The sequence below is a fragment of the Lissotriton helveticus genome, chromosome 3_1 (assembly GCF_964261635.1).
Source record: "Lissotriton helveticus chromosome 3_1, aLisHel1.1, whole genome shotgun sequence".
Classification (NCBI taxonomy): domain Eukaryota; kingdom Metazoa; phylum Chordata; class Amphibia; order Caudata; family Salamandridae; genus Lissotriton; species Lissotriton helveticus.
The window spans coordinates 1,670,074,709-1,670,086,824 of record NC_136061.1 but is presented as its reverse complement, the minus strand read 5'-3'; positions in this window follow the sequence as shown (position 1 = coordinate 1,670,086,824).

Sequence of the window (12,116 nt, the reverse complement as noted above, 5' to 3'; positions counted from 1 at the left end):
GTATTATGTCTACTAATGGGGGGCTGAAATTAATTTCATTTAATGTGAATGGCCTCAATAATAGGAAAAAAATGCGAGCCATAGAGTCATGGATTAGGACTGAGAATCCCGCCGTTATAATGTTGCAGGAGACTCATCTTTCCGCTTCTAAAAAGGAGGATTTTCCGATGTTCAAAGCATGGGCTTTGTTTCGGGGTTTTTCATGCGCCATTAGTTCACAACGAGGAGTCGCTCTTTTTCTGAATAAAAACTTGGAGGCTGAAATTACTCAGAAGGAACAGGACGGTCTAGGTCGTTGGTGTTGGGCTTCATGCAGTTTCAAAAATCGACAAAGGCCTATTACCTTTGTCAGCTTTTACCCTCCTATAGAGGATAATTCTCAGATCTATGATGCTATGTTTCAGTCTTTGTTATTGGTGGGAGGGGATATTGTTATTGGCGGCGATTTTAATATACTTATGAACCCTAATTTAGATTCTACCTCATCCTCCAAGAGACAGTCTAAACCCAAATCCCTTTGGACTATGTTAAATAATATGTCAATACTAGATCTATGTGATCCATGGGGCTTGAAAAATCCACGGAAAACTGATTTTACTTGCTGGTCGGGTAGGTTTAAATCATCCTCCCGTATTGATTTTTGTTTGGCCTCCAGACAGCTTAATTTTTCTTCTCAGAAAATTTGTCATAATGGTTTCTCAGATCATGCGATGGTGGTTATTAATTTTGCTATGGGAGACAATACTAAAATTCCTAAACTATGGATCTTTAATAAAGCTTATTTACAAGAGATAAACTGGGTTACGGCACTCAAATCAGAGATTACGGATTTCATTGTTCGAAACACATGCTAAGCTCCCGTACATATTATTTGGGACTCCCTGAAGGCTTTCATTCGGGGTATAGTCATAAGCAAAGATGCGGCTGAGTGGCTTCTCGTAAAAAATATTAGGAATTCTCTGTTACAAAAAATTCAGGATTTAACAACACAACGATACTACAATCCAACTTGCAATGCTCAGAAACAACTTAGTGAAGCTTAGCGCCCATTATTTTTCACAGAGCGAAGAGGTTTTTCGTAGACAATCTCAAAAAGTCTATGAAGAAAGTAACTTTACGGGGACATTTTTAGCCTGGCAGGTGAAAGAACAAGCTGCTACGAATATGATACATTCTTTAAAAAATCCAGCTACTCATATTGAGACATCTGATCAGGCAGAAATAGGTTCAATAATGTTCTCCCACTATCACAAAATCTATAGTACACAGTATTCCATTGTCCATCAAAATTTGTCTGATTTTCTGGGGAGACATGTACTTCCCAGTCTATCTTTAGACGATCAACTAATTAGGCAAAGCTCATTTTCTAGGGCGGAAGTTGATTTGGTTGTAAAGGATCTTCCATTGGGTAAGGCCTGCTGCCCCGATGGTTTTCCTGCAGAGTTTTTCAAGGTTTTTTTAGTTCTTTTTGTGATCTGTTTTTGTTATTATGTAGGATAAAATTAACCAAGGGAACACCCATAACTAAGTGGAAGTATATTTGTATAACGTTTTAAAAAAATAACCTAGGAGACGTAATGATGTGCAGATCTTTTTGAAGCATATCCACCACAGTTTGTTTTTAAAGAACATCCAATTACAAAGATCCCAGAGTGGTCGGAAAATGTTTAAAGTCCAGTAGAGCAACCAATGATAGTACACATAATAAATAGCAACTACAAATTGGTTACACATCGTTTGCAGAAGCAGGTTTTGGGGAGAGACCAAGAATAAATTCTTGAGTATCTCACAAAAGGATATTCCAACAGATTTGCTTTCTTACCCCCCACAGTAGAAGGGGCACCCACACTCATTTGTTGTGTATTTTCAAGGCTATTTGATTAAAGCGAAAGTGTTAGGATGTATTGCTGAGATCACATGTGTTAGCACCAATCTTGCCCTCACATTTTTTATCTTACGACCTGACTGTCAGTGCGGCTAAAAGACAGAAAGAAATGCAAATTGTGATGACAGATTTCAAGAGACAAAGCAGAGGTTAAAGTGTTCTAGAATGGGTCAGTCCAGATTTTTCAAGCTCTTGAAAATAAATGAAGATTAAAGATAACATGCCTGAGACTTAATTTGAATTTTTATATGGCCACATTGAAGGGAACCTTTCATCATTCACCTCTAAACTCTTGAAGGGATAGTTGGTAGCACCCCTTAGTTCATCATTTTCAAAATAGAGCCTAAAATGATATCCAGGTTAGGGAAAACGTTGTGGATGATTTACTCACAACAGCACTGAACTTCCAACACCAAGGATCTGGGTAGGGAGGCAAATGGTGACAGGGAGGTGGAGATCTGAAAGATGTGACATGTAGACAAGCGTACCATTTTTCGTGGTCCTTGATGCACCTGTGCCATGACTCCTAGACACTGCAAATGAAGAAGTACATAAAAGAAAGAAACAAGGCTGGAGGCCTTTCCATCTACACACCCAGGATCTTGAACAATATCTCCTTATGCATCAGAACTGGTGCAACACTGCTTCAATTTAGGAATGGGTTAAATATGCACCTCTTTAAAGAACACTACATCATAATGCATTTGCCGGCCACAAACCAAATACCTCTTGTATCACTTGTTGACTTACTGCTTGTCTTTGACCTTCTACAGCCCTCTGATGCCTTTTGAAAAGCCTGCACAATAGAAATACCACACACACACATTTACTCAAGGCTTTCTGTATTTAAGCAATGCTGGCTGACCCTTAATGTGAATGGAAAGCTGAACCTTAGAAAGTGTGGATCCCTGTTCAGATATATAAAAAGCACAGGGGTAAATATCCTCTTTTTGCAAAAGCTAGAGCTAACCTTAGTAACATTAAACGTATTAGATTGAAGAAATCGATTTTGGATGCAGGAGTAGTCATAGTTATCTGCCTCAGAGGTAAATAAAAGCTGTGCTCTAATTTTGATGGACATAAAAAGTAGGCCCAGGCAAACATTTTAATTACACTAGAGCAATCACTAAAGTAATTACTGAGAATTGCACTTGTTCACATAATTACTGGATCACAGGAACAGTGAATTTAGGAAGCACGAGTGGCTGCTTATGGTCATGATCTGTTGCATTTAACTCTAGTTTCTTAGCACAAAGATCATCTATTTTGGGTGAAAGGGTGCATTTTGCACTAGGGAAATATTGCTCAGTGATGGGTTATGCTCTTTGCATAATTGGGCATAATTCCGTGCACGTTTCCTCTACTTTTACGTAATTACAGTTAAGCAAATTATATGAGTTCCAGCCATCCCTAATACAAAGTTACAGGCCATTAAATACACCATGCAGACCCTAAATGTTGCTAGATACCTGCTCATCTTATAATTCTCTGAAGGTCTTTGATGTGGTCTGCTACTATTGGAGGAGTGTGGCTCACTGATTAGAGCGGCAGACCCTGATGCAGAGATCTGGCCCGGGACCAGGGTTCAATTCCCGTCGCAGCAGGGTCTTGAGCTCAAATGTCCGCGGACCCGATAATTCTCGGAACGGTGCCTACTCTAATCATGGGGTCCCGCGCTGCAACTCTGGGCAATAGCTTGCTTAGTCTCCACACTGGCCCTAATCGCTAAGGATGCCTGGCTTCACCAGGGGGGGTGCCCAGGAGTTGGGCGCCTCACAGGAACAGGCCAGGACGGGTTCCTCAGCGGTTTATTCAGCGCGGGAACACACTGGTAAGTGTAACCATGCGCTTTATAAGCTTCACAATTATTACTGTCCTGTATGTGATGACCCTTCTCCTCTGATCCAGATTAAATCCAATTTTACAATTTATCTACCACCGATTCTCATAGAGGTGATATTAACAATACCCTTTCTCTGATAAATTCCTCTGTACTAGCAGGTTCCACATGAAAAGAAATTATGCATCTTGCGGAACTTTATAAATTAAGGAGCTCCCAATTTTCAACTAAGGCATAACTAGATTTTTTAAGTAACTTCCGATATAGTGTCATAAATCAAACGTGAAGCCAGCTATATTTTCCGAACCTCATAGTATTATAGTGGAGATTTCCTTAAGTTGGATAAGGTGGCACTAACCACAATTATCCCTCACTGTTGCTGATTTGAAAATCCATTACTCAAACAGCTTGATTTATTGTAAGCATAATAAAACGATACTGTTTTTCTTTAAGGACAATGCAGGTAGTGATACAATAGTTATGAGGTTGATTAAGGACGTATATAGGGGTCACTATATTGCCTAGGAAGTAGTATAAAACACTAATGCAGACATTCTACAAATAAACTACTATCTATGTTAGATAACGCATTTATATTTGTAGACGTTGAATGGTCCTACTTACCTTCTATGAGAAGGAACCAATCACCAATGCTACCTGATACAGACAACAGGCTTATGAGGCAGGAAGGGAATGCAATAGGGAAATTCCTTACATAGACAATTAAGGAGAAGAGAGTCAAAGTCAAGTATCTAAAAGATAGAGGAACCCACCAATTGAAATGTAATGAAATGGTGTGAGAAAGTGGCAACCATATGGCAACCATATTTCACCAGTTCTTACTGAGTTATTTATTCAGAAACATCCTGCACATTGAAAGAACAGATGGAGGAGATTTTCTAAGACCTGGATGTGCCTTGTATGAGAAGGTAACAAGCATTATACTTGAACTGCTTATTTCAGTAGAAGGGATAAACTATGCAATTAAAAACGTCTCTGCCAATGAGACCCCTTTCTCGTTTGCAAATGGTTTACTACCCCAAGTGTGGAAGTATTAATGCTTTGGCATCAGAATACAGTTGGAAAATATTGATACATAGGATCCTTTGAAATACTGATTCGGTATCCATTTCAAAAGACAGTTAGAGATTCAGAAAATTTAGGAGTTTTTTCCTTACCTTGCATGTGCAGTTACTGGGCATGCATCAGCTCTAGCTTCCTGCATCTCTGATTAAAACATGTTAGACATGATGGTGCTACTTCCTCCCTGAATATTTTAGTTCATTTTTATCTTCAACTTTGGAGTTGATTCCAAATTCAAGGTGGCCAAACTCATTTTGGAATTATATAATTTTCTGTTTTACTGTATTTAAGGGGGGGTTCATTTTGGGTCCAGTTGCATCAGAATTGTTCTTGCTTTACTGCTCATTCAGTCGATTTGTGGAATTTTAGCCTTCTCCAGCTCCTGCTTATTTTCTCCATGCTCTTCACCTTGCTGCTGGCCTGAACAGTTGGACGTTTTTTTGTCATCATTGCATATTTTCCTTATGTCTCTTGAAACAACATGCTCTAAGTGCAAATCTTGATGCAGATCTCAAGATGGTCTCGTTACTCAAACTAAAAGGGGGCTACTAGATTTAAATACCTATAAACAATACAAGGCCGCAGTGCAGAAGAACTTAACTTCGGCACAAAACATTTTGTGCCGAAGATAAGTTCTTCTGCACTGCAGCCTTGTATTGTTTATAGGTATTTAAATCTAGTAGCCCCCTTTTCCGATACTCTGGAGACTGTTAGCTATGTGTTCCTGTATATGGTACAAGTGCATCAGTAGTAGGCTCCAGCACACATTATGCCACCACTAGAGTGACAGAGCAAAACATGACTGCAGACCTACTATTTTACCCTGTCTGTGTAGTTCTAAAACTTCAATTTTGACCTGTCAATGGCCTAAACCCTGCGTTTCCATATTAGTATGTCACCCTTGGGTAGGCCTTTATGCGCAATAGGGCAAGGTGCATGGTATTTAAAAGCTGGACACAACCCTGTTGAGCCACAGCTTTCAGCCTTACCCTGCTGAAGGAAAAAAGTGACTGATTCAGATCTTGGCGGTAATGGTCCTGCAATCATTTTTTTCGATGGATTCCCCGTCAGCCTATTAGGTGATCCGCCCGCTCTATTTAGATGCTGGTGGTTACATGGTTGAAAGACTGCCGGAGTGCCGCCATCACCGTCTGAATTTTTCGCCTGTGGTGACCGCGCCATGGGGAAAGCGGCTGTTGGAAGAAGTACCGCCACTTTCTCACTGGGCCTATTGGTCTGTGCCTTTCCACCGACGTGACTGTGGCGGAAAATCCTGAACATCTGAGTTGGCGGATTGGTAGGTATATAAGTCTGAAACTCACCTTTTCTCACTTTAACACATCCTTTTCCACCTTGAACCTGATTTTCCAAGTACTGCCTCTGCTGCTGCTGCTTGATGACAAAGAAAATCAACCCTGTCATGGCCCGGAATTGAAGGTAAGCTCCTCATTTACCTGTTACCTTTTAAATTGTCTGTTAAGATTTGCACTGGACTCATGTATGTTTAAATCTCTCTGACAAGCAATAGCATACCAATGTGGGTAACACGGACGTTTAAGACATGTTAAAAAACAGCCTGTATGATTACAATGTATATCAAAGTTTGGTGCAGGCTGCCTTAAAAAAATTAACACTTGGGGGGCGTGGCCAAGATGGCGACGGAGTGAGACGTGCCTGAGAGTCCCTCCGGCTCCCCGAACCACTCTTAGCCTTGTATAGCCTTTCGTGGGGCTTCTCTTCCCCAGCAACCGTGCTACCTAGGTGCCATGAGGCGGCTTGGGGCGTCCCGGGCTTTCGTCCACCCAGCTGCGGTGTGCAGGGACGGAGATAGCCGGAGTGGCCAGTCTGGAAGCGGGAGCTCGCACGGCCTACCTTTGGCCGGTTCGGGGAGCGGAGCTACCCACGAAGCACGACTGCCCGGAACGAGGGGGCTGGAGACCGCTGGCCCCGGCGATCAGCAGCGGCGCTCCTGGGACCGAGCGCCTGCAACCTTTGCCCGAAGCTTATGTGGCGTTCTTCGGAATCGGGGAGTCGCGGAGACGAGGGGCGACCGCCCGGGCCTAGTGGAGGCCGACCGGCTGCAATCCCAGGAAAGAGCGGGGTCTCCCGGCCTGGAGCGGCCTTGACCCAAAGCGGGCAACTCCGGGTGCGACCTGCCTCGAACGCACCAGCGTGGGCCCCGATCGAACCTGTGAGCCTATCCTCTGTCCCCTCGTGGCCTCCGTGGTGACTCCGGCGGAGAGCCGGTGCCCGGGACTGGTGGCACACGCCCGACCGCTCACACAGAAGAGAGCGGGGACTCCCGGCCTGGGAAGGCCTTGGCCGAGAGTGAGCTGCACCGGGGGGCGCTCTGCTACGGAAGCTCCGTCGGATGTTCAAGACTAAGAGGTGAGACTGTCTCCGATCCCCTCGCCGCCCCCGAGGCGACTCCTGGGCCGTCCTGCATTGGTGTCTGGGAGTCGTGGGGTGCTGCTACCGACCGCTGGAGGTGCAAGTCGGAGCTACGGCGGGGTGCGCGACTTGACTCGGGGAAGTGGGGTCTGGGCGGCCTGGCGCCCGATCGAGTTCCCCAAACCCCCCTATGCCGCCTGACCTGCACATCGGCTGCTCTGGGGACACCAAGCAATCCAAGTAGGTGGCCCCTATGATGACCTGAGGCCCGCCCGGACAGCTGCTGGGAAGCTCTGACGTCTCCTTGGGGTGGAGATCTCCCGGTGTGGCCAGTGGATGGATGCGGCCCCAGGGGGCTGGGGCACATCGAGGGCCGGGCGACCTGCCTGCGGGAGCTGCGAGCTGCGGGGGACCCCCTTGATCTAGGTGGGGGCCCCGGAATCGGTTTTGGAAGCTGGATTGGTCTGCTCATCGTGTGGCGCCCTCTTCAGCGCGCCCGGCCTGGATTTGGACCCACCAGCCACAGATCACACGACCTGGCGCCATAAAGATCGAGGATTGCGCCGGAAATTCTGCCCCGCGCCTAATCACTCCCACACCTGGACCATTGGACTGGCGGGAACGTTGGGATCCTGGGCTACGGGGAATGCCACGATTCGAGATCTACCCGCATTCCGCCGGCAAGGGCTGCAGTGGATGACCAAAGCTCAGGAGACGTGGTTGCACTGCAAAGGATCCAGACCTGCACCATATCTTACTTGGACAGTGCAAAGGACCTACACCTGCCCCTTGTTATACTTGGACAGAGAGGATAGGGCTGCGCCTGGCCCCCCGACCTACGGATTCCCCACTAACGCACTATCTGGGGCCTCCACCCCTATCTGATCACTTGGACTGGCCCGACTGGCTGCGATGGCCGCACTCTGATCAGCGGCAGCTCTGTGCTCTGGTGCCATACGTGCTCTCAAGGCAGACAAGGCTTCGCTCTCTTGAGGCCCAGGACCGGATTCACCTGGAGGACTGCCACCAAGATATCCGGCTACAGGAACAACGAGGGTAAATAGACGCTAAGGTGGAGCACCCTCCGGGGCCTGCCCCGCGACCCAAGTGAGTTCCAACGCAGGGAGGTGTTTTCGCTTGCTTCTCCTATCCACTTCGGCACTCCGGGCCCCCAACATGATGACCAGAAACCGTAAGGACAAGCCTGGAAAGGATGGAGCCGGGAAGGGGCCGCAGCCGATGTCGCCCCCTGGCTCTAGCAAGTCGCCCCCGCGAGGAGACGACGAAGCACCCGCCACCAAAGCCTTCATGATCGAGCTCTTCTCAGCCATCAAGGAGGACATCTCCGAACTCCGCTCTCAGCTGGCATCGGACTTGCGAGATGTGAGAAGAGATGTGGACGGTATCGGAGAGCGGGTGGCGACCCTAGAGGAGCTCGACCTAGGCCTACCAGGAGATGTGCACCAACTCCAGCAAGATGTGATTAGGCTTACAGAACAGAATCTGGATCTTCAGGCCCATGCCGAGGACTTGGAAAACAGGTCACTCCGCAACAACATTAGAATCCGGGCGGTGCCCTGGGAGGGAGAAGGGGGAGACCTGCGAAGCTATGTGGACACCCTCTTTCTCCAGATCCTGGCGGAGGAAAATCTTAAGGAGATTCGTATGGACAGGGTTCACCGAGTTGGTTTGCCGCGAGGTGCGAGGTCGCCACCCCCTAACATTCTAGTGTGTATCCACGACTTCCAACTGAAGGAGCGCATACTCAGGAAAGCGAGAGGAATTAACCCCCTGCAATTTTGAGGGCACCACCCTCAGCTGTTTCAAGACCTGGTGGCTTCAACATTGCAGAAGCGGCGAGACTTCCGTCCAGTAATCACGTTCTTACGAGAACAAAATGTGGCCTACTCATGGGGCCACCCTTTTCGCCTCATCTTTCGATGGCAAAACAGGCTGGTCCAGATCAGATCGCTGTCGGCTGCCCGGGATCTCCTGGGCCTGGATGACGCCTCCACGTCCCACAGGGAGGGAGCCTCCCCAGCAAGGCGTCGATCTCGCTCCCCGGCCTGGCAGAGAGTGGGACGCTCTGCGGCGTTGGAGGGTCCGGACCCTTCAGTTAGCCTGCACGAACGGGGAGCGGCAGTTGCTTCGGTAGCATTGGTGACATAGGCGGCACGTACGGACTCCTCATCAGCGGCATGAGACCCCCGAGGTGAAGCTTCAAGGTGGCCGGAGGGACACTTCTTACTCAGGTATCACGAGTGATCTCTGCTCTCTCTGGTGAGACACCCCAATCCTAGACTCTGGGAGGGCAATGCCTGGGTCCACACCCCCCGACCCTTACGGTCATATCCTGTTGCCTCCTTTGTGGGCCTTTACACTGTTGTATTTCACCTTACCTATATTGCCTTGGGTTCTCTAAGGACTTGGGAGGGGTCGGGGAGGGGGGGAGGGGAGGGTGGGGGGGGCAGTGGTGGTAGCAGGGGAGTCTGTTTGCATGATTCATTGTGGAGAGCCTGGACTTGGTATGATGCACTAGGGGTTCTGGAGGAAGGGTTGAGGGTGCTGTTTATCCGTTGCGCAAAGTGGTGCCTCCCAGGGACTGTTTGTTCTTATGTAGCTTACGCTTACGGAGGGGTGATGGAGGGGGATTGGCGGGACGGGCTGAGATGTGGGGTACCTGCCAGTGTAATGCTGCTGATTGAGCGGGTGGAGTGCAATGTACCCGATGCCTATCACCTTAGGAAAGTGGAAGGGTCTGAACTCCCCCCAGAAACGCCAGATGGTGTGGAAATATGTACTAGACCATCATTTAGATGTGGTGGGCCTTCAGGAAACCCATCTAGCTCGCAAAGACGAAACCCGCCTCAAGAACAATCAGTTCCCCCTTATTATAGATCCTCGGCCTCCACGAAACATAGAGGAGTGGCCCTTTTATTTCGCTCAACCCTACACTTCCAACCTATGGGAGTACGTAGCGATAAGGAAGGCCGATGGCTCATGGTCAAGGGTGGGCTCCTTGGCAGGCTGTGCACATTCCTGGTCCTGTATGCCCCCAATATGGGTCAAAACGGGTTCCTTCAGGGTCTGCTGCGGGAGGTGGAGGACTTCCTTGAGGGTGCCCTGGTGGTTATGGGGGATTTTAACTTAGTGTGGAATAAGGAATTAGATAGATCTCATCACCAGAGATCCGATGCAGGTCTCTTTTCCGAGGACACTCAATGCACCATAGAGGGCCTAGGACTTATAGACGGGTGGCGCGCTCTTCACCCCCCTTCTAGGGATTATACCTTCTTCTCCCATGTCCATCACTCTTACTCTCGATTAGATCATATCTTTTTAAGTCAGTCTCTGAGAGGGGACCTCTGTGAGGGCAAAATATTCCCCCTGTCTGTCTCAGATCACAGTTTACTTGCGATTTGCCTAAGTTGGGCGCCGGGAGCGAACGTCCAAAGCAAATGGTATTTCCCGACCTCACTGACCCGAGACAAACCATCCTGCAAAGAACTGCGTAAGGCCATACGCGACTTTTTTTAATTCAACCACGAGGAAGACACCTCAATTTTTAATCTATGGGACGCCTTTAAGCAACCATATGGGGCAGCTGCATAGCTCTCAACTCTGCCCTTAATAATCTAAGGCGGGCAGAGAGGGAGGACCTGGAGAGAGAACTCTCCGCGCTTGAGCTAGCACATAAACAAAACCCCTCGAGAAAAACGTTAAGACCACTGACAGTGGTTAAGGGCAAACTCAGAGCTCATTATAATAACAGAGCGGAATTCACCTTATTAAAACTGAGGCGCCTCTCCTATTCCCAGGGGAATAAGGTAGGGAAACACTTAGCCCGCCAACACAGGGACAAGAGAGAGAAGGAATACATAGGGGGTATTCAGGATCCGACGGGCGCACTGACGCACCAGGACGAAGCCAAGGCTGGCCTCTTCGGTGACTTCTATGCTGCTCTGTACTCGGCGGACACTCTTGACCCCGAGGAACAAAGGGGTTACCTGGGAGAGCGCCCGCTCCCCCAAGTTTCCGCAGAGTGGAACGAGCTGCTCACGGCCCCCTTCACCAGGGAAGAGGTATTAGCGGCCATTAAAGTGCTGAAGCCCCATAAGATGCCTTGGCCAGATGGCTTCACCGCTCTCTTTTATCAAACATTCGCCTCGGAGGTGAGTGACTTCTTGGTGCGTCTGTTTAATAGCATGGGGGAGACGGGCGTGACTTCGGGCTCCATGGCGGAAGCAGTGATATCGGTTATCCCTAAATCTGGGAAAGACCCTTCCCGATGCGCATCGTACAGACCTATAGCCCTGCTTAACATAGACACCAAGTTGTATTCCTCCATTATCACGAATAGACTCCAGGACCTGATGCCGGCCCTCATCCACCCAGACCAATCTGGCTTCATTAAAGGGCGTCAGACTCATGATAACACCAGAAGAGTGATCCACCTCATTGAGAAAGCCAACAGGTTAAAGATCCCAGCGGTCCTGGTGGGCCTTGATGCCGAAAAGGCCTTCGACCGAGTGGATTGGTGCCTCCTATTCCAAACCTTGGCGGCATTTGACTTCTTGGCTAAATTCCTGTGCATGTTGAAAGCGAACTACAGCAGCCCCCGGTCTAGGGTCACAGTTAATGGTCACTTGTCTGCGTTCTTTCCACAGTCACGAGGCACTAGGGAGGGTTGCCCTCTTTCTCCCCTACTTTTCGCCTTGAGCATAGAACCTTTGGCGCTGGCCGTGCGGGAGAATCCAGACATTCGAGGTCTGCCCTTCACTGGGGAGCAACATAAGATCTCCCTCTTTGCGGACGACGTCCTGCTTTCCCTTTCAGACCCTGCTCACTCTCTCCCCCACGTCCAGGACGCACTGTCGCGCTTTGAGAGGGTGGCAGGTTTTAAGATCAACCACGGTA